Source organism: Megascapheus bottae, chromosome 29 (genome assembly GCF_031878675.1).
Source record: "Megascapheus bottae isolate mThoBot1 chromosome 29, mThoBot2.hap1, whole genome shotgun sequence".
NCBI classification, from domain to species: domain Eukaryota; kingdom Metazoa; phylum Chordata; class Mammalia; order Rodentia; family Geomyidae; genus Megascapheus; species Megascapheus bottae.
The window spans coordinates 1,359,971-1,382,675 of record NC_143537.1 but is presented as its reverse complement, the minus strand read 5'-3'; the positions used below and the strand labels follow the sequence as shown (position 1 = coordinate 1,382,675).

General features: G+C 52.8%; 1 protein-coding gene across 1 annotated transcript in view; it reads right to left on the bottom strand.

Moving 5' to 3' along the window:
* The window catches only part of Slit3 (slit guidance ligand 3), a 230,622-nt gene that overhangs the window by 133,604 nt on the left and 74,313 nt on the right, over positions 1-22,705 (bottom strand). The window lies entirely within an intron of this gene.

Genomic DNA, 22,705 nt, shown 5'->3' with positions numbered 1-22,705 from the left:
CAGAGGAGATGGGATATCCTGGTGTTTGTGTGAAGTGTTAACCCTCATGCACATTCGTGGCAGGCACGCAGCGAGGCCTGGGGTGAATCTGAAGGTGGGGGCACACGTCTTCCTGCCTGGACAGAGGTCTGCACTGTTTGGCTAGGGCAAAGCTACCCCCGACCCCGCGCCCCGTGGTGATGGTCTGGTTCCAGGACCTGCCTCTGGAATCACACAAGGAGGAGGACGCCGAGCAGGAGCAGGGCCTGGCCCGCCCTCCATGGCATCACCAGCTCAGAGGTGGAGCAGGGACCCTGGGACCTGGTTCTGACACCCGACGGGCATGGGGTGACGTTGTACCTTACCACAATTCATCGGGGGGGGGGGGGATCGCTCTGCTGCCTGCAGCAACTTCCTCATCCAACCTGACATACACTGCCACACCCACGCCAAACACTGCCACCACTTGAACAAGGCCAGCATGGCCGGACACTGGGGGGAGGGCAGGGGGGCAGTGATGACATTAACTGGTGACATTCTTCAAACCACACTTGGACACCGTAGCAGCTAGATGCAAACGACACCATGAGTAGCTTAACTTGGATTTTGTTTTTTTAATAGCCAAGCCTTCAGGAAGGGCAGCGTGATTCCTCCCTCCTGCTCTGAGGGGTTCAGCTCAGCTTCAAGTCTGAGCAATCTCAGTGCTGCTGCCTGCTCTGTTTAGGAATTCCTCCTGCCACTTCCTGTTTATACAACTTAGTACTTCCCTGTATTAGCTCCATAATGCATTTTTTTTTCTTTTGGTCTGTTGTGGGGCTGGAGCTCTGGTCCTGGGCGCTGTCCCTGAGCTCTTCAGCTCAAGGCTAGCGCTCTGCCACTTTGAGCCACAGCGCCACTTCTGGTTTTCTGGTGGTGGTTTGGAGATAAGAGTTTCATGGACTTTTGTGCCTGGGCTGGCTTTGAACTGTGATCCTTAGATCTCAGCCTCCTGAGTGGCTAGGATAATAGGCGTGAGCCACCCGCATCCAGCTTATAAAGCGTTTTTCTATCGAGATGCTGTGGCTTGTCTGGGTTTATCCCAACAGCCCTTTTCAGTGACAGTAAAGCTCCATCCACGGTGCTAGCCACCACTGAACTCAAATAAAAGCTCAATCCCTCAAGGCCGTCTTGCACATATCATGATTAAGGCTGAGGCATGGGTTCCTCCCCCGCCCCACCCCACCTCACCCTCCCTTTGACAGCTTCATTTCCTGTCCTCTCAGGGAGACGGATGAATGAATAGAATATGATTGCTTTCAAGAGTTCTTCGCCTGGCCCCCAGCTGCCGTGGTGACCCCCTCGTGCCCCCAGCCCTGGAAATGCCTTATCCATGTAGATAGCACCGGGATTCTCCAACCTCCATCAAGTAGCCCGTAATGAAGAGAGGAGGGAAGGTGTGTGCGGACAGAAGAACCCCTCTCAGGGTGACTGATGTGTGTGCAAAGGCACTGTCTGTGAGGTGTGTGGTCAATGGGACGTGAAGAAGGGGGAGGACGTGTCTGTCTGTCTGTCCATGTGTGCCCACCTACCTGCCCACAGTCCCTAGGCTAGACTAAGCCCCTGGGTTCCTAGCGTGACCACCCACATCTGGTCCCTTCTGGAAGCAGAGGTATCACCTTCCCTTGTCAGTTCTGTATCTGGAATAATAAATATCCACCTGCTCTTTCCTGCAATTTTTTGAGGGAGGTCTATTGGTGTTTGAACTATTGGCTTTGAACTTTCTAGGCAGGCACTCTACCACTTGAGCCATACCCTTCCTGTAGCCCTCAGAGCCATTTGTGTTGAGAAGAGGCCTGATTGATTCTCATGGCTTTCTAGTTGGGTGTTGGTGGCTCACGCCTGCAATCCCAGCTACTCAGGAGGCTGAGATCTGATGACGGAGGCTCAAAGCCAACCCATGCAGAAAAGTCTGTGAGAGCCCATCTCTAATGAGTCAGTACAAAGCCAGGCTGGAGGCGTGGCTCCAGTGGTAGAGCGCCAGATGGAGCACAGAGCAAGCAGCTTTCACAGCTTGAAAGAAACTACTGAGCTTTCACCCACACGCTTGGTCTACCGCCTTGGTGAATGTCTACTGAGCCCTCGGCTGTCTAGGCAGTGCTAGGGATGAATTGGAGAAGAGGAAAGGTAGTCCTTATCTTAGGACCTCGGTGTACAGAGGGAGAGCATGACAGAGCGGGGCACTGCGTCCAGACCCAAGAGCCAGGGACCTGGGGGCTGGCAGGGAGGTGTGGAGACCACCCAGAGTGCAGCCACAGTGGGACCTCCCCTTCCCGCCTTCCCCTAAGGCATTCATCTAAGCAAATGCCACTCTCCAGTACTTGCCCTTAACGTGGAGGGCTGGGAAAGGAAGGCAGACTTTGGTTTCTGGATTTTTTCCTGGCCACCATTGTGATGGCTGCCCCCATGCCTTCTTCATGTGCAAACACGTAACAACCACCCCCCCACTCCCAAAGCTTAAAAGTCCTAAGAAACAGGGAGAAGCCAGAATAGTACTTGGGAGCACGAGGGAGGGACTCATGAAAAATTAATTCATTGCTCAAAATCAGCACCAGCAAGGACGCCTCAGCGTTAGGAGAGTTCTCAGCGGCCTCCTCTGAAACCCTGCGGTGAGCGCTCGATTGACGGCGCCAGCCTCTCTGTATGGGAGGCTATCAGGGCTGGGTGTGGGGCAGGGCGGGGTCTCTTGATGGAGCCTGTGCCCATCTGCTGGCTCTCCTGGCTTAAATGAGATGCTTATCACGGTTTGCACACTTTTGCTTGCATTAGAGCCAAAACATGGTGTGTGTGTGTGTGTGTGTGTGTGTGTGTGTGTGTGTGTGTGTGTGTGTGTGCGCGCGCATATGCGCACACACGAGAAAGAGATTTCTTCCCAACACCAAAGGAGAACTAGTTAGTGACGTCAGCTTTTTTATGTTTTTTCTTGAGGAGTCAGCTCCTCCTCGGGTGGGAGAGCCCCCACCTCACCCCAAAGGGTTGTTTCCACCTCCATTCTCCATCACTGGAATATTCCTCAACTAGACACGCGAGATGAGGGCTTGAGAGACCCAGCGGTACCTCCCGTCTCCTGACATTTTCTTTGAAAGGTCTAGAAACCTAAACCCCAGGAGGTGAGTCTGTTTACTAGAGGGGCTCTTGGGTCTAGTCAACGTGTGTCGTGACGCACACCACGAGTGTAAGAGGCGAGGGCGGTGCAGTGTCTCTGGAGCACGCCTGCTTGTGGGAAGGGTGAGGCGTCATGGCGTGCTCTTGACTCTCTGCCTGAATGAGCCTGGGGTCCCTGCACAGACGCTTTGCCTCCGGTATTCTGTGGACTCCTCTGAGCAGCCCTGCACCCCACTGAGGGGATTCCCTGTCCATGTGGCTGCAAGTAAGTTGACCAAAGGAGCTGGGACTCCAGGCTGAGAGGCCTCCACCCTGGGCTCACGAGAAACCAGACGTGGTTCTGAGACATTGCAGCCCCGGTGGGCCTTGAAGCCTTTCCACGTAAGCTAAGGTTCAGGCCCTCCGAGGATGCTATCCATCTGGGGGATAACGGGGTGTTTATGCCCACAGGGTTCACCAGCCAAGAGGGGTGGACAGGGCCCAGCAGCAGCCCCCATGCCGCGCACTGACAGTGTCATGCCAATGCAGCCATACGGGGGCAAAGGTCACAGCTCTGCCCTTGGAGAAACCGGAAGAAGCGGTGGCGCTTCCAGAACCCGATACACTGTGGTTACTACTCGCTTTGCACTGGCTGTCAAAGCCGGAGAGAAGATGAGGATGTAAAAATAAGGAGAGAAGGAGAGAGGGAGAAGAGAGATTAGAGAGAAGCAGAGATACAGAGATACCACCACACCCCGTGTGTGGGTAGCTTGTCCTCTGGGTTGATCAGACCTGGGGACCTCAAGAAGGTCCATGAAAGGCGGCAACAGATGTTCCTGGCCCCCTACAAAGCCAGATTCTTCCCAACACCAAAGTGGGTTCAGCAGAGAGCAGCTGTGCCCACTCCACGCGGGACAGTGCACTCCCATCTCCCCGCTCCCTCCACCGCCCAGCAGTATGAGGAGCCCCAGGCCTGTGAAATTAAAAACAGAGATAATCTGTCCTGTGCCTCTCCCTGTCTGTCCCCCCTCCAGCAGCCTTCTACTCCGAGGCCTTCCCTGCAGGCCCGTGTTCTTCAGCAGCTGGGCTTGGACCAAACACCATTTGGTTTCTCTATTCTGGGCCCTTGCCGTGGGGAGGCGAATTCTGATACTTCCACTGGCAAATTTCCTGGCTTTAAGGATGACTCGAGTCCAATTTGTAGACTGGATAAACAAAAAAGCACCGCCATGCATAGCTGACAAGATATACACACCAACACCCGATGTCCTCAGAGTCCCCCAGCCCCAAGGCCTTGCCCTCGCTCCTGGACAGCTACTCGTCCCCCCCCCCCCCCGCTTCACTGATGGTGAGGACGCCAAAAATGAAGAGCTCTTAGGCTAGTCAAAGCTCCTGAGGTAACCAGAGCCAGGAAGCAGATGAGCTGCATGCCTGGACTTGGAGCAGGGCAAGTGAGTGCTCTGCTTGATTCTGTGTTCTTAGGACAATAACCTCCCGCCCGCTCCACCTTCTACACAGAGCCTGGACCGGGGATGATGGGAGGGAGAGCTGGAAAAGACAGCCCCAAATGCAGGCTTCTCCACAGAGCCCAGTGCCCTGCAGGAAGCCGGGCGGTCCCACTGTCTGAAGATTCACTGTCCTGGTGAGAAGTGGCATTATGACATGTAATCTGGTATTGGTGGCGGACAGCCAGCCCAGAGGTGTCATAGACATCCCAGCTGTCCCTGCCTCTGCGGGATCTCTCACCTCTCTCCCCATTTGCTACCCTTCTCATGGAGAGTCACGCCATGGCTAGACACACAGGGCTGTTTCAAGTACCCACAGTCTATGAGCTCCTTCTTGAGAGTAAGCTTGGGGCTTTACCTGCCCGTGAAAGGTTCTGTTATTTTTAGGTTGCCTGTCCAAACCAGAGTTTCATTTTACATTCCTAATCTATCCATTCAGCCATCCATCATCCATCTGGTTATCTAGCCAGCCATCCATCCTTCCATCATCCCTCCAGTTATCTATCCATCCATTCATCTATCATCCTTCTAGGCATTCAGTATCCCTCTATGCATCATGCATCCATCCATTCATCTGTTGTCCATCCATCCATCCATCCATCCATCCATCCATCCATTCATCCGCCCCCTCATTGCTCTATCTGTCCCACACACAAGGCACAGAGTTAAGTTGCTTTTCTTTGTTGCTATTGGATCTCCACCCAAAGCACAGGTTCTCATTTGGCAGCACCCATTCAGTATTTGTGACACAGGGCCGGGACAATCTGCAACACCAACCTTGTGTTTGCGATGGAATTTATAGTCAAATAAAATGCCAATTAATGTTAGGGTTTGCCTAACCACTGCCCCCTGTGAACTGGATGCCATGCAGCCTTTAACAGTATTTGTTTTAGAGCCACATAACGCTGTTTATAGTGAGTGTGTTGCCAGCTGTGACACTGGACCCCCCTCTCTGACCAGGAGGAGAGCACATGGAAGGAAAACTGCGTTAATGCTGTGGGTCTTGCCATCAGATCACATCCACCCCTACCAGAAGTTTCCATGTACCTGGCACCCCCTAGGCATAGGAATGTGCTGAAGGATTCCGCTGGCGTTGTTTCTTTCATGGTGCGTATCTAGATTCTGCCTATGGAGTGTGATGTCTCATGTAACTGCTCTCTCATTTTATCTAAATACATCCTTAGGAAAAAAAACAATGTTCCGCATTGGAATTGAATAAACAAAAAAGAGCAGAGAGGGAAAAGAGACAGAGACAGAGATAGACAGACAGACAGACAGGAGAAAGTTGGTTTTTCCCAGAAACTTCTGTCAAGTTCTAAATGCGGTGTTGAAAGAAATAAAAAGTAGACTTCGTGGGTCCTTTCAGACCCAGAAAAAAAGGGGGGAAAAAAAGACAAACAGTCAAGAGATCAACTTAGAGTCACAAAATATAGAAAGGAAGAAAAATGAAAGCGAACAGAACCAATTCTAGTGTGGTTCAAAAACAAACTGCCATTAAAAACAACCCAAACAACCTCAAATCCCCTAGCCCTCCTTTCCATGCGGAGACAGTGCCGGGCTGTGTATGAAGAAGTAAATCACAGCTCTGTGCTGAATCTCAATTCTCTATTAAGTTTCCTCTTGCCCAGGAGAGACTCCAAGAAGGAAATGAATCTCTGTGGGGTTCCTACAGTTGATTAGCCTTCACTTTCTAGAAGAGGTGTCAATCACACTAATTGGAATCAACAGACAGCTGTTCAGGAGTCCAGGATAATTAAGCGGGCCATAAAGGGTGGAGTTAGAGTTCCCTTTAAAAATTAAAAGAGGTCCCACTGTTCACTCACATTTTTAAGCCATCCAGGCTACCTAAGACCTATTCTGACTTGAAGTCTCCTGGTCTTGACGGCCTCCCGTGACATCATGGATGAGGGAGAGTGGACTTTCCTTCTGTCCCATCTGAGTATGTGTGTGTGTGTGGGGGGGGGTCTGAATTTGAGGATGCCAAGCTATGAGCCAGATTGCTTCACAGAACTAGAGAGAAAAAAAAGGGAAAGGAGAGAGCTGGAAAGCACACACTAGCCCTTTCTGGCTGGCCCACCAGTGCTACAGAATCCACGACCTCTGACCTGGCCTTCCCAAAGGGCAGCAAAGGGAAAATGTCACAGGGCCAGAAGGGAAGAAGATACTGATAGTGAGTTATAATCGCTAGACACCCCCTGGCCCCCTTTCCAAAAAGACACTCCCACCCTGCGAGCGAACAAGCTTCTTCACAGAAATCCATGTGCATTTTTATGTCCCCTTTAAACTTGAAAGGAAGCCCACAGCCAGCCAGCACCCCCACCCCCACCCGCTCCGGGTTTGCTTCAGGAGGGAGGGGCACTCCTCACCCACATGGCAACATGAAAAGAAATTGAAATTCTGTCCCAAGGCTGGGGGATTTTTTTTCCTTCCTTTTCCTCGGTCAATGAATGCCAGATGTGCTCCCTCTCCCCCCCCCCCCAAAAAAGTCTTCATCTCCTCAAGAACGGCCCGCGAGAATTCTCTCTCCGGCTGCTCCGAGGCCAAGAGGCCATCACGGATTTACGAGGACGCTGCGGTCACCCTTCGAGTCTCCTATACTTAGGGGAGGTATGCGTCAGAGACAGCGCTTTCCCCTGTGTGCTGTACTCGGGGGGCCAGGGGGCTGGGGCAGTGCGAGAGCTCAGCCCGCTACGTCCCCTCAGGAAGCGGCGAGCTTGCCAAGACCAACTGTGCCACACAAGACTGCCCAACCATCACAAGAGGCAGGGAAGGAAGACGTCAGAAGGCACACAGAGCAGACTGAGCGCCAGGGAGCTCATGGGTCCCGTGGCGGGGGGGGGGGGCGCCGAGGATGTCACCTCCGTCCCCTATGGCTCCAGTGAGGGTGGGCACTGGGTCTTCTGCGGCCAATCTGGGTTCTCACTGGAAGAAGGAGGATCTTGTTCCCTGCCATCCATGGAATTCCTCTGAAATGCTGCATTGTGGCCTCTGTCTGGTGTCCGCAAACTCCATCAGCCTCTCCCCGGGGCGGGGGGGGGCATGCACCCGCCTCCCCTGCTCTGTTTCAAAGCACAGGAGGACACAGCAGAGAACCACAGCCCCCAGGTAAATGTGCCAGGCGGCACCTGTGCCCACAGGAGAGCAGCTGTGTCTGCTTGGCCTGTATATTAAAGAGCCTCAGCAACAGGCACAGGTAAACCACATCAGAAAATCCGCCCCACACCCCAAAACCTGGGTCCTGGCAGGGGTTTGTACTGGTTCAGCCCCTGTCTTCAGCACTTGTCAACACTTGTCTGAAATGCACTCTGTGGCCAGAGGTGGGCCTCTCTTTTCTAGTGGTTTCCAACCAAATAAGACCCTGTTTATTTCAGCTCAGCTCCAGAGAGAATGGAGGGTCAAGAGGTGAGGGATGGGAAAATAGGTTTTCCTTCCATTTCCTCCACAAGGAAAGCTTGGGCTGTGTCCCTCACTCCAGCTTTTAAGAACCCAATTGGACTCCGTTCACTTTATTTTCAGGTTGGCTTTTGGTTAAGGAGAACCCAGTTCCCTCTTGCTTTATGACTCAAGGAGTCGCCTGCGCTGGCTTTGCCTTTCCTCTGTGGGAACCCTTCGGGCTAGCGGGATTGCTCTGGAAGATGTGTTAAGTGAGCTTGGACAAGAAATTGTGCCTATAGGATGTGTTTTATAAATCAGATATTCTCCAACCTCCACCTGCCTGCACAAACCGAACCTAAACAAGAGAATCTTCCTAGATTATCCTCACTCTTTCTAGCCTTCACATCTGTTTAGTGTCTTCAATTTGAAAAAAAATCCACCTCTATTTAGCTCTGGAATTTTTCCCTTCCTTCCATTCAATCAGAGCGATGAGTGGGTTGAACTGTATCCCTCTCCAGAAAGATAGATTGGCCTCCAGACTCCTGCCATCTGCAAATGAGACTTTAATGTAGGCATACGATCTCCACCCATGAAAAATAACCAAAAGCACCACTGTAAGCCTTAATCAGAGTGTCCTAGAAAGGGAAGGAAAACGCCACACAATGACAGAGGCCAATCCTGGAGGCCCTGAGCTGGAGGAGACGGGAGGCCCCCCCTGAGAGAGGATATGCACCAAGGTTGGCCTGTCCACATTAGGATTTTGGACATCAATTCCCCCCCCCACCCCAAACTTTGAGAAAACACATTTCTGTGGCTCTAACCCACTCCATTGGTAGTAATTTGTTACCCGGCTCCAGGAGGTGACTCTCCTTCACTCCCAGCCAATAAGAGGTCTTAGAATTCCTTCAGCACCGCAAAGAGATCTTCCAGAAACACAAGCCTCAAGTCACACACCACGTTGCTGTTAAAAACAACAGTTAAACAACTGTGGGCAGGAAGCCCCTCGGAAAGGCTCCGCTGCTTCCTGATACTGCCCTGGCTGGCTCCCCTTCCACATGAGCCGCAGCCACGGCTGCTGCTTTTCTTGTGTGGTTGGGGTAGTCAGCGGGCTTGAACTCAGGGCCTGGGCTCTGTCCTTGAGCTCTCTTTCACTCGAGGCTGGCGCTCTACCATTTTGAGCCAGACTTTTTTTCTGAGCAGTTACTTGGAGATGAGACTTACAGACTTATCTGCCCGGGCTGGCTCTGAACTGCGACCCTCAGATCTTAGCCTCCTGAGTAGCCAGGATGACACAGGTGTGAGCACCACGCCAGGCTCACATCTGCTCCTTAGAAGTTTACAGCTGTTACAGGTGACCGTCTGTGCCCCACGGCCCTGCTGTTTGGGGTCCAAGATGAGGCAGATGCTCAGGGGAAAGACGCTCAGTGCTGGGCTCCCCAACCCCCTCCAGGAGAAACCCACTGAACAACAGGGGAGGCAGAGCTGCCTCTCCACAGCACCAAGGCTAAGGCCTTGAGGAGATAGCCAAGGCCCCCCCAACGACACTACTCCCCTGAAGCCTGACCGGTGCGATGAGAGGGAGGGGGCAGGGACATTTGTCACATCTTAGGGATGGAAGTCGGTGCTGTCTGTTATGAGGGGCAGTGATGAAGATTGAGACGGCGCCACGGAGACCAGCTGGGGGTGGAGGAGGGAACAGGGATCGGGGACCAGGCATGGGGATTGGGGATCAGGGATCCGGGACCAGAGAAGCCAAGCCAAAACGTTCATGAGGATACCATCCGTGGGCCAAGCGACACAACACTTAGGCTAGAGACAGCCGTGAATAAGATGAAGTCCTTGCTTTCTGGAACTTTCCACTGTAGGTGAGAGAAATGGCAAAGGATCAAGTGAATGAGAAAAGAGAATGAGAAACAGTGGAATGTAGGAGAGCGCCGGTGGGGGAAATGGCCCCCGTGAAGAGTGACGCTTGAGCAACTTGAAGGACTTGCAAAGTTAAAGGAGGAACACTTACCTGGCAGCCAAGGTCCGGATGCAAAAGAGGAAGACCCAGGCAGATGAGAGAGAGAGAGAGAGAGAGAGAGAGAGAGAGAGAGAGAGAGAGAGAGAGAGAGAGAGAGAGAGGGAGGGAGGGAGGGAGGGAGGGAGGGAGGGAGGGAGGGAGGGAGGGAGGGAGGGAGGGAGGGAGGGAGGGAGGGAGGGAGAGAGAGAGAGAGAGAGAGAGAGAGAGAGAGAGAGAGAGAGAGAGAGAGAGAGAGAGAGGAGCAGGCTGGACAGGGAGAGCCCAGCTCTAGGCCCCGGCTGGTCTTGGCTGTGCCCTGTAGAGGCAGCATACAGAACGCTCAGGGCAGCTTTCCCAGCAAGGGGAAGCAGAGAGACCAAAAGATTCCTCAATTACCATGCCAGCTTTTGTTCCTTCTGCACTCCATTAAATCTATGTTTATCCACACTTGATCTTTGCATGGTACCTCCCCAAATCACCTTCCAAGAGACCCGGGCGTAATTGATTTGTCTTTTCAGCATGCATTGTTAAGTTGACTGATTTTGACATCACTTGCTATCAATAGACAGCTTTGACTTACAAATTGTTCAGCGCTTACAGTGGATCACTGGTCACCTCCCAGATGTTTACAGCTGACAACCTCTTTAAAAAAAAAAAAAGATTAAATAGGCTCGCAGTGACTTCAGCCTTAACTGCTGGCTCCCCAATGGGTGCTTGTTGGAGGCAAAATTCCTGCCATTCCTACAGCTGGGGATTTCATGGTTTCAACTTCATAATTGCTTCAAGAGACAAGGGAGCAGATTGGCAGAGCTGATGGCGCCCGTGCAGGTGACTTCACTGCCCTGGGGAGGGAAAGGATTCTCTGGGAGGGGGTGGGGGCATGGGGGGTGGGGGCTGGCACCATGGAAGGAATGTGGGACATGGGGAAGCTCATGTGCGCTCCCTGGCTGTGCCTCTCACGAGCTGTGTGAGTCTGGCCAGCCTCCTAAGCTCCGCGTGTCAAATGAGAAGTCATCTTCTCTGTTCCTTCACATCCTTTGGGGACTCCTGGCTCCAGGATCCATTCTACTTGTGGCTTACTCCCGTGTGTGTGTGTGTGTGTGTGTGTGTGTGTGTGTGTGTGTGTGTGTGTGTGACAAGGAGCTCCTAGTCAAAGTTTTATGTCTGTGTTGTGAACACCGCTGATCAGGGCCTGGCAGGCCTGAGGGCAGACACGCAAAGGGTAACATTTAAACAGTTAGCCAGCCCCAGAGGCACCCAGCTTCTGGGTGTGTGATGTGCATCTCACACTCACAGTCTGCACGTTTACAGTACAGCTGGACATCGTGAGTGGAGGGGGCAGAAGGTGTTAACTACTGAAAACACTTCTTTAAGGGCACATTTCCTCCGTTCCCTCTCAACATAAATTCTGACAACACAAATGCAGGAGTTAGCCACAAAATCACGTACCTGGAAAGAGTGCTTTTAATTTATGGAATGATTTGAAAAAAAAAACCATCACCCTTTCATCTATCTGGGGGACAGTGGGTAACGTGGTATAGTTAGCAAAGTAAATTATTATCGTAAGAGAAGGGCTTGGGACACGAAACCAACCTATAATAAACAAAAATACCTTTCGATTTGTGCTCACGTTCAGGGCTCTGTTTTCACCTTCTCTTTTCTGGCAGGTAAACCAATGGAACTTTGTGGATTATTCCAAGCCAGACTCAACCCTGGGCTTCCTAGAAGGGCCTCACAGAGGTGGGGGGATGGGAGCGGAGGAGCAAAGCAGTCTTTGCTTGCAGCAAATTCTCCTGAGTCTTTGCGTGGTTCTAGTGGACTCTTTTCTATGTGTCCACTGCCCAGTGGCAGTTCCCATGCTGCAAATATCCACAGTCTCCAAGTATTTTTAAATATAGAATCTTACTTGCTACTCACAAGACCTACAGTTGAGTCTTCACCCCCTCCCTCTCTCTTTATTATTTTTTTTAAAATTAATAGAGCCATAAACTAAGGTCAGGAAGGCAAATGGCTCCACTCAAATTATGTTCAGTATCTGGAGAGTGAATGAGCTAAAGTGAACGCAGGTTTTCTGTTGTCCAGTTCCATACCATCGAAGGTAGGGTTGGCCTGGATGCTCGGAATTCAAAGCCCGCCAGTCCCTTCTCTGCACACTGTCTATCTCCATCCTAGAGGTCCTGTTGGGGCGAGGAGGGGCTGGTGACGTGTCTTTTGGTGATTTCACACAGCCTTGGGATGTTATGGAGGCAATCTTCCAGCCCAACCCCTCCTTTTAATGAGAGGGTTTCTTGCTGGCAGGTTTGAAACCACAGCCCAGCCTAATTGCTTGCCTTAATACTATGCCTTCTCACCTCTCGTTCCGACTGCTTCCATTTTATCCTCAGCACTCGTGCTTGGCAAGAGGGAGGTGTGGAAATTACTAGTGTGGTCCCGAAGGAAAAGAAGCCAAGAGAAGAAAGTTCTCCCGGTCCCGGGTAATCCTGGCTAGGTTCTCTGTGGGTCCCATCAGACCCCACAGAATCTTCACCACGCAAAAGAAGCTAGACTTACACTTCCCACAAGCCATCTCCAAAGAAGCCGCACCTCATCCCCTGCCCCTAGGTGAGCCCCGACCTTCGCCGGGAGAGCAGGTACTGTCTCCTGAGACTTGGAAGGAGGAATAAACAGAAAGGATTCAATGCCAAGTAGAAAGCCTGGAAGGCACCGCGCCACCCAGCACAGCTCCAGACAAGCCAGGCTTGTAGCCGTAGGTCTGCTTCCCTGACCTTCCTGCCCCTCGGAAGCATTTGGAGAGCTGAGCCAATGTCCTGCTGTCCCTGGAGGCTCTGGGCCCCCATCTCTTGGGAATACGTAGGAGAAGCCTGACTGCCAAAACAAACCTCCTCATTGCTTAACCTTGATCTCAACGTTTGACTTGGCCATAGCAGGCACCCAGCTCACTGCTGGGGAATGTGGGAGCCAACTTTCCCTTCCAAGGCAGACTTGGGTCCTGGGAGCGTCCCTGTTCCCATGGCCAGGGGCCAGGACGAGGTGAGACACACGAGGCCTTTGGCTGGCCCATTCCACAGGAGACAACCGTCTCTAATTTGGCCTCTGCCTCTGGCCCCAGGTAACACCATGTCAACTGTACCAGGGTGCCATGCTGCTCAGCTCCTACATGCCAACAACGGTATATTTCAGTGAATGCCAGACATTGTGTTTTCACATCCTTTATCACATTTGTCACTATAGAAAACAGTGACACGGGGAGGGGGGCTAACATCCCATTTGAGAGATGAGGAAACGGAGTCTCAGAGAAGAGGGGCATAAAATCAAATTCACAAAGCTAGGACTCAAACAGGGCTCACAATTATACAGATAAACCCAGACCAGTCAATAGAAGTTTAAACCACTGGGGCCGGGAGTTTGGCCTAGTGGTAGAGTGCTCACCTAGTATGCAGGAAGGCCCGGGTTCGATTCCTCGGTACCACATACATGGAAAAAAAGCCAGAAGTGGTGCTGAGGCTCAAGTGGTAGAGCTCTAGCCTTGAGAAGCCCCAAGGACAGTGCTCAGGCCCTGAGCTCAAGCCCAGGACTGGCAAAAAAAAAAAAAGTTAAACTACTGCTTGGCTTGGCAGGGTGGACCACAGGGATATTATTCTAGTTCCCCAATTGCAGCTGACAAAGTAGACCCTGACTTTCCCTCAGCGTGAAGCAATGCAGACAGGAAGGAGGGTTATTTTGGTAGAGTAGGACTCCTTGAGTTCTTCAAAAGCTAATCAAAATGAAGCCACAACATGAACAAAGAATGAGACAAGGCCATCTGCAACCTTCAAATAATCACATGAATGAAAGGTGAATTAAACTAACTGCCCGTGACTTGAAACCAAGACAAAACTATGGATCAAAAAGTGGGAAAATAAAACAAAAGAAAAAGAAGGAAGTGGTGCTGTGGCTCAAGGGGTAGGGCAGTAGCCTTGAGCTGAAGAGCTCAGGGACAACGCCTAGGCCTAGAGTTCAAGTCCCACAATCAACCAAAAAAATAAAAGGAAAAAGAAAAGAAAGTGACCACTGGAAGCACGGGTCCCATGAAGAGAAGCAATCAGTTCTCCCAGGCCAGGGCTGTTAGGCAGTCGTCATTTGTCCTGTTTTTCTGGAAGGCATTCCTTGTAGCACAGAGCAAAATCATCCAACATTTTTACCCATGGAATGTGCAAGTATTTTTAAATGGGATATTAATTGAAGTGTTGCTTATAATAAAGTTCTTACCATCATCGGAATGGCCAGTGGAAGGCCGAGAGTAATAAATTACGGTACATTTGTATAATGGCGCCCTTGACGAGCCTCAAAAGCAATCTCACTGACGGTGATTTAGTGACATGGGAAACCGCCCGTGATGTATTACTAAGGCAACAACACGCTGCCATTTCTGAAAGAGAAAATAATGGAGCTATAAACGCATGCCTGGAAAACGACAGGAGAATAAACACACGATATTAATAGTAACTGGGATTTCTGTTTTCTGCCCTCTGAGCGGTTTCAGAAAAAAAAAATGTCCACGATGACTCTGGCTTTGTGAAAAGCCTCTTTTGTCCCTTCAGCAAATGTACGTGTGTGAAATTCACACAGCATGTGCTTGTGTTGCGTGCTTACAGTTAGAAAAGCTCCATAGAGAACCCACACTTGCCTTAGGGGGTCACCAGGGCCCCGAGACCATCCATCACTGGGGGTCACTAAGGTGAAGCCCGAGGGGGAGGCAGGGAAGAGGGGCTTTAGCTCCCAGGCTTCCTGAATCACATCCCCGCTTGTGGCAGCCACTGGCGAGAACCCTACTATGCGTCCAGGAGCCTTTGTCACCTGAGTGGCACATGACAGGACGCCAGGCCTAGGCGGGTGCTGTCCCCAGCCTGCAGGCCACCCTGAATGCATGCCATCATCTTGGGGCCAGGCTCAGCCCAGATCACACCCAGCTGGAACACTTGAGGAGAATTATTTGGTTATGATCATTGTTACCTGCTTTTAATCACAATAATGAACGAATACAGCAGTACTTATGCTTGGGAAAGTCAAAGAGTATCCATTAAAAATCTAATTAAAAGCCAGTCCTTAAGAAGAATCATGGCTTATTTATCTCTCTATTAGGTCATATAAACGAGTGAACTGTGCAGCTTGGAAATTTTCCACCATTCGGGCTGGTTAGCAGTGTTCCCCCGCCGGCTGTAAAAGTACAATAAATCCTGCTTTAAGAGAACACTCGCCGTGTTTTAAGAAGAGAAACAATGAGGGGAGAAAAAGGGGGAGAGAGAGAGGAGAGAAAGAGAGAGAGAGAGAGAGAGAGAGAGAGAGAGAGAGAGAGAGAGAGAGAGAGAGAGAGAGAATGTTAAGAATCATATTTATATCTTGCTGTTTTACCCCCAGACCCATAAAGGTGGCAGATATGAATTATACAGACAAATCTTCACAGAGTAGCATGCTGTGGTAGGCTTTGCTGTGTCTCTGAAGGGAGATGGGTGATCTCGTGGGTCAGTGGTGGTGAAACTTCCCTGGAGGCTCAGAAAGCTGCCTGGATGATCAGGGTCTACTGTGAGGGCAGCAGGATGGCTGGGGAGAAAACTAGCCACTGGCCAGGAGGTCACACGCACAGATCCCTGGAGAGAGGGGGTCCCTGGTCTCTGGGAGACATGGACAGGGAGCTCTGTGAGCCTGGAACACGACTGACTGCCCCTGGCTGCTCCGAAGGCTCTGTGCCCCGAGACCCTCACAGACAGAGGCAATGCACAGCACTGTGGAAGATGGTCTGGCATGCAGATCTGGAAGCCCTGGGGGTTTTGAAGAGAGGAGAGGGAGCAGAGGAAGGGGAAAGGAAGCTACAAAGCAGGGGGTCAGGCAGACAGAAAGCAGAGTGAACGTGAAGAGGTAGCATGGGATCCATCCTGTGCCCTGGGGCTAGGAAGGTGAGAGGGGATCAGAACATGGAGCAGTAGGCTTTGTCTTTAACCTGAGGGGTCCAGGGACCCCAGGAAGATTTTACACTGGGGTCAGTCCAGGCCAGATGGAGGTTGGTGAAAGTTGCTCCTAGGAAAGGCGGTCATGACAGTGGTAAGAGGCCAGGTGTGGTGGGAATGAGTGGGGGTAGGGTGGGGGCAGGGCAGGAAGTGTGAAGGAGGGGCAATTGGGTTGGAGGGAGGGCTGGAGCAGAGATGGGCAGATCTGGGGAGGGGTGGGTAGCTGTGGGACCACATAGGGGTGCATTTGGGGGGCACCAGGAGAATGGGAGTAACGGGTTAATCAAGACCCCCGCCACTCTAGGAGATGCCACCACTGCGTTCTGGGGGTGGGTGAGGGGCCCCAGACCTGGCCCAGGCCCCGGGTGAGTGCCCCTGGCAGACTTTCTCCTGCCCCTGGCTGTGTGCGTGGCAGGGAGGACCACACTGGAGATTTCAAGCGTGCACTAATTGCCCTGCAGGTTGGGATGACCTCTGTAAACGAGCTTGAACTTTTTGTGGACGCGCCATCGGTATTCCCATCGGAAACTTTCTCGAGCAGCTCACGTTTGCCAACGGGGAGGAGGGAGCGTCCGGCGGGGCTCCAGGCCTCTACCGCCAATCTGACCTTAGGAGGTATTTAAAGATGCAAAGGCCAGGCCTTCACCAGGTTCCCACACCCGTGGGGGAAAAGCCGTGGTCCTGCCTGGCGATGCTGGCCCGGCCCTCCTACTGCTCCCTCTAGCCCTTTCACACTGACCTCAAAACGAGTTGAGACTCCGTCACCATGCCTTACCATCCATCAGCCCCTGGTGTTAGGGAGGTACTCTGTCTTCGAATTTTTGATTTCCTCCCTCCCTCTCCCAATCATGCCTCGTGCCTCAGTTTCCCCATGTACAGGGCAGCGTGGAGGAGGAGTGGACTCTGAGCTGCACCTTGGGACTCTCGGCGGTGGGCTGTGGCACTGATGTGGCTGGTTGACAGTATTTAGTCAGCTCTCCCTCTGCCCATCGGCTCCCTTCAGTCCCGTGGAGAGGGTGATGAGGGGGAGTGCGGATGAAGAGGTGGCGTTAGCCCAGGCTGGAGCGTCTCAGGTGGTTACCCAGGGCCCCTGTGGCCTTGCTGGGCCCCAGCTATCCCTTCCTGCCCCAGTCATCTGGCTATGAGCCTGGATTGCTTTACGCATGAGCACCAACAAGGACCAGAAGAATGGAGCAAACTCAACCGCCAACAGCGTCGTCTTCAGTTCCATTTCCCCACCGGGCACAGCCCTGTCTCTATGGGATCTCACCTCGTCATGGCCACCCTGGAAGTTCAGAGGAAGTCTGCCCGCCTCCGAGATAGTACAGGGGGCTTGGGCCAAGCACGATCGAACAAACTATACAATAAAATGTAAGTATCAAGAGAAATGGGTGCAGGAAGGGCGCGTGCGCCGTGGAGACGCTCTCACCCAGACTTGCACCGCCATTCGGTGGCTGGGCATGTGTCACCGAGCCTGATCAACGTGCTGACAGATTCCCTTCCCTCAGCGCTGTGAAAATCTATGTCCCTAGGAGAGAGTGTCCCCCCACGAGCGAGGGAAAAAGCAGAGCCCAGAAGCAGCATGTGAGAGCCTCAGCCTCGTGGAAGGGTGGCATTACAGGGAAAATGCACAAAGCACACGTGCTGTCCTTGGGCCCATGTCCCCAGGGCCATCCAGAACCACTGCACAGTGCCTCTCAGTACGTCCCACTCTTATTTCTTCTTTTATTTCTTTCTCTTCCTTTCCTTCCTTCCCTAGTTCTGTTCTCCCCACGTCTCTCTAGCTTGCTAAAAATCTTCTTTTTTAAACAGAGTATTACCAGGAAAGACGTGGTCAGAACCAAGTTTTTGTTTTTGCTCTCATACTGAGGCTAATTGAAAAGAAGGGCCAGAAGAAATTAACCTTGAGAGCCTAGGAGAGACTGGGAACAGTTACAAGGACTCAGCCCTTGTAAATCTGAGTCCTCTGCACACAGAGAATAGGTTGTAGAAAATTGCTAACCATCTTTTCAAGGCTGCAATTCTTTTGTAATTCAAGGGATTGGAAAGAGCTAATCAGAAACAGAGCCTAAGTTCACTTCTTTACATCCTGGACGTGATGTACAGACTAAACTGTCAGGTCTTGAGATAACAAAGTACTCCACACATAAAAATGCACCCCAGTGTCACATGGTAACACAGCCCCTGCCCACAGCCAGGAGTGGGGCTGTAGATGGAAATGTTAATGGTACGTGATTGCTTCGTGGACTTTCAGATGTTCATTTCCACATTTTCTAGATTTTCTAGGGTAAACTTCCTTAGTTATTAAAAAGAAAAATGTCATTGAAGAAGTGAAATCTCATGTAGATGGATAATAGCGTCCAGGCTCACATTCCCTGGGCGGTGTCTCTGTACCCAGCGCCCCTTCTCTGTCTGACTTTCTGGGTTAACAGACGATCAGACCCTCAAAGCCACAGAAGCAACCCAGGACCCAGCGTGGGTCTGCGAGTGGGGAAATCAAAAAAGCCGAGGAAGAGACTCAGCTTTAGGGAGTGGTAGCACCCCCAGTGCTTGACACAATGTGAAGACATTTAAGAACGTGGGGCAGGGAGGTGAAGTTACCCCACAAGCCTGTAAGTCTGGCAGGGCAGATGGCAGCCAGGCCTCCAGCCTCCCCCATGGGCCCCTGACCTTCTCATGGGCTGTAGAGCCTCTTATGGGCTTCCAGCCTCATCCCACCACTCACCATCCCTCCTCCCCACACCCCTCCACCCCCCACATCTACCTGACCACCACGGGATGTGCCTGCCCCTTCAGAGTGCTCCCCCCGGCCCCGGGGTGGGTCTGGACCTTGACGGGGGCCCCAGGCACACACAGAAAACCAAGTTCATTTTGAAAGTAAGTGGGGAGCCCAGGGGACCTGAATCAGGGGCCTTCTGAAGGTTCTTGAATTTCTTTAAAAACACGTATATACTTGACAAGTGCTTTCTCCTCATCTGGGAAAAACCTGTCAGAAGGCTGAGCAGAGCGAAAGCAAAAGCAATCTGACCCCGTCTCCCTGCCGGTACCGCCTGGACTGCCTGCTCCTATTTGGTTTGGAGAGACGGCTCTTCTCACAGGTGGGGCTTCATGCCAGGGCGTGTGTGTGTGTGTGTGTGTGTGTGTGTGTGTGTGTGCGTATGGGCACACATGCCTGCATACACGCCAGTCCTGGGGCTTTAAACTCAGGGCCTGGGTTCTGTCCCTGACTTTCTTTGTTCAAGGCTAGTGCTCTACCACTTGAGTCACAGCTCCACTTCCTGCTTTTTGCCAGAGACTTGGGCTAAGAGTCTCATGGCCATTCCTGCCTGGGCGGGCTTTGAACTGTCATCTTCAGATCTCGGCTGCCCGAGTAGGTAGCGAGCCCCTGGCCCCTGGCCCGTGTCTTTCTTAACCCAGAACAAAAACTCAAAATTCTCACTTTGTAAAAAGTGGACACCGCCTGCCCACGCCACACACGGGGCGCATTTACTGCTCCTACGTGGCCCGTTTCCAGCGCATTCTAAAGCACAGATGGGTTCTGAGTGTGAATCCAGGCCTACCTCCTATGCAGGTAGGTTCCTACTCCTGAGCTTGGAGAGCTGAGAGGGGGACGTCCCTGCCTCTCTTCCTTCCTTCAGTGTAAGATCAGAATGGGAATCAATTCTGCCGCGCAGGGTTCCATGCCATCAGTGGACTCTGCCTCTTCGTCTCACGTGAATCCTGTCGGATATTTGCAGCTCTGAGGGTTCTGCAAAGGGAGATGCTGGGACGAGTTCAGAGGGGTGATGCAGAAAAGGGGGAAGGGGAAGGGGACCGAATGTGGCACTGACACCCCATCGACACATGCATGGAGGGTGAGAGGTGAGTGTGGAGGGCTCTGCCAGCTCTCCTCCCTGGGGCCCACGGCCTCTGTGCAGGCTGGCCAGTCCCCATAATTCCTTCGGAAGCGGAGGCCAGCGGAATCCTGCTGACCGTATCTCTAGGGCAGCCACATTCCAGAAGGCCAGGCGGGGGCACATACCTGGGCCAGATGAAAGGGGGTCAGACACCTGGGCAGGAGGTGGGGGCAGCAAATCAGGGGGCTACACAGAAGGATCCCAGCCCAGGGGTTCTGACTCCTGCCCTGGGGGCTCTGATTCAAGTCCTGGGGTTCTGACTCCTGCCCTGGGGTTCTGACTCCTGTTCTGGGGTTCTGATTCCTGTCCTGGGGTTCTGATTCCTCTCCTGGGGTTCTGACTCCTGTCCTGGGTGCTCTGATTCCTGTCTTGGGGTTCTGATTCCTCTCCTGGGGTTCTGGTTCCTGTCCTGGAGTTCTGATTCCTGTCCTGGGGTTCTGATTCCTGTCCTGGGGTTCTGATTCCTGTCCTGGGGTTGTGATTCCTGTCCTGGGGTTCTGACTCCTCTCCTGGGGTTCTGATTCCTCTCCTGGGGCTCTGATTCCTGTCCTGGGGTTTTGATTCCTCTCCTGGGGTTCTGATTCCTCTCCTGGGGTTCTGACTCCTCTCCTGGGGTTCTGATTCCTGTCCTGGGGTTCTGATTCCTGTCCTGGGGTTCTGATTCCTGTCCTGTGATTGTGATTCCTGTCCTGGGGTTCTGATTCCTGTCCTGGGGTTCTGATTCCTGTCCTGGGGTTCTGGTTCCTCTCCTGGGGTTCTGATTCCTGTCCTGGGGTTCTGATTCCTGTCCTGCGATTGTGATTCCTGTCCTGGGCCTCTGATTCCTGTCTTGGGTTCTGATTCCTGTCCTGGGGTTCTGATTCCTGTCCTGGGGTTCTGGTTCCTCTCCTGGGGTTCTGATTCCTGTCCTGGGGTTCTGATTCCTGTCCTGGGGTTCTGATTCCTCTCCTGGGGTTCTGATTCTTGTCCTGGGGTTCTGATTACTGTCCTGGGGTTCTGATTCCTGTCTTGGGGTTCTGATTCCTGTCCTGGGGCTCTGATTCCTCTCCTGGGGTTCTGATTCCTGTCCTGGGGCTCTGATTCCTGTCCTGGGGTTCTGATTCCTGTCCTGGGGGTTCTAATTCCTCTCCTGGGGTTCTGATTCCTGTCGTGGTGGTACTGGCACAACAGATCTCCCCATCCTAGGTTCTTCTAGAGTGACAGCTTCCAGGGGGCTTCCAAGGGCCTGGCTGAGATTTCAGGAATACACCACTACCTCTGACCTTCCAGAACATGACCTCCCAGAATATAAGAGCTTCGCTATCCTGCACCCTTGGTCTTTGCTGCTCTGCCGACCTGTGCCCCCTCCATGGATGCCAGTCTGTTCTGTGAGGGGTAACAACACCACACCTCGTGCTGGATAGCCCTCTCAGCCTCCCTGTGCCTTAAAATCCAGCATCCCCCAGAGACAGAGTCCCTGCGATGCCAGGAAGGGCTCTGGCACCACACGGTATGCCATCATCATCACCATATCACCATCATCACCATCATCACCATCATCATCATCATCATCATCATCATCACCATCATTATCATCATCACCATCATCATCACCATCACCATCATCATCATCATCAGCCGTCCCTCTGTCCACAAATCCATAGACAGGAGCCGCCACAGGAGGGGGAGTCTGCTCCTTCCTTGAAGAAGTCTGCTTAGCTCCCTTCAGGCCTTGGACTGACGGGGCCAGGCCCGCCCTCTGCACTGTGGCTTCCCTGGTTCATCCCCACAGACACATCCAGAGTCAGTCCTTCACCCCAGGCTCCGGGCCCCGGTTTGGTGGAGCCATCTCCCCTGGCAGTGGTTCTGAGTGAACGCATTGCAACCTCCTTTCCTCACTCAGATCCACACTGCTGTGCTGGGTGTGCAGTCCCAGGCCCCATCCTCTGAGCCAGGGCTTGGAGTTCTGACCTGAGCCTGGGTGGGCAACGTCCTAGGTGCACCCCGCCCTCCCGGGTCTGAGAGGGCAGCTGTGAGCCTGGGCCACTTGGCCTGCGAGTTTGGAAAGCAGAGCCACAGAACCTGGAGTCACCCCAGGCCGGGGCCTTCCTACCATGCCAGGGTCAAATGGCCTGTCCCTGTACCCCTCTGTGGTCAGCAGGCTGCGGGGAGAGGTCAGCTTCCCTTCCAGGCTCAGGATGGGCGGGCCTTGGCCCTAGGCCCAGCTTTGTCAGCATCCTCAGTCCAGCCATGCCCACTCCTGTGGCAGGGGAGCCTGGCAAGTGAGCAGGCATTGGTCTCAGCTGTGGGAGAGGAGCAGGACCTGGTTGGCTGGCCCTGCGTCCAGGCCCTGCGGCCACTGCTCTGGCTGGGAGTTTTCTGTGGACAGGGCTGTGAATCTGGGAGACATTCACGCCCCGGGATCCTGTTCCTACCATGACCATCCAAAAACAACACCCGCCTGACAACCCCCAGCCAACTCGGCCCGCGGCATGCTTCTCGCTTCATTCACCTATTTTTCTTCTTGCCTTTCCTGCTCTGGTCTCCACCGCCTCAGCTCCATTCAGGGGACACTGTGAGGCCAAGTGGGCCAGCAGCCAGCATTTGCGGCTTTACCTGTGCGTGGTCTGTTTTCCCATCTGACCACAACGAAAAAAACTGTCCTGAGCGATCCGAGAGCCTCACAGGCCCCGAGGGGAGAGGCCAGGGAGGAGCGGGCCAGAGCTCGTGTTCAGTCATATTTTCCGGGTTTCTCTGGTGTATTTCCCCTGACATCTCTGCCCTGGGTAATTCTGACGGGGCTTTTACCTGTCAACATGGAACGGCTTAGAAAACTAGCAGCTGACTCCACACAGGGCCCTGCTT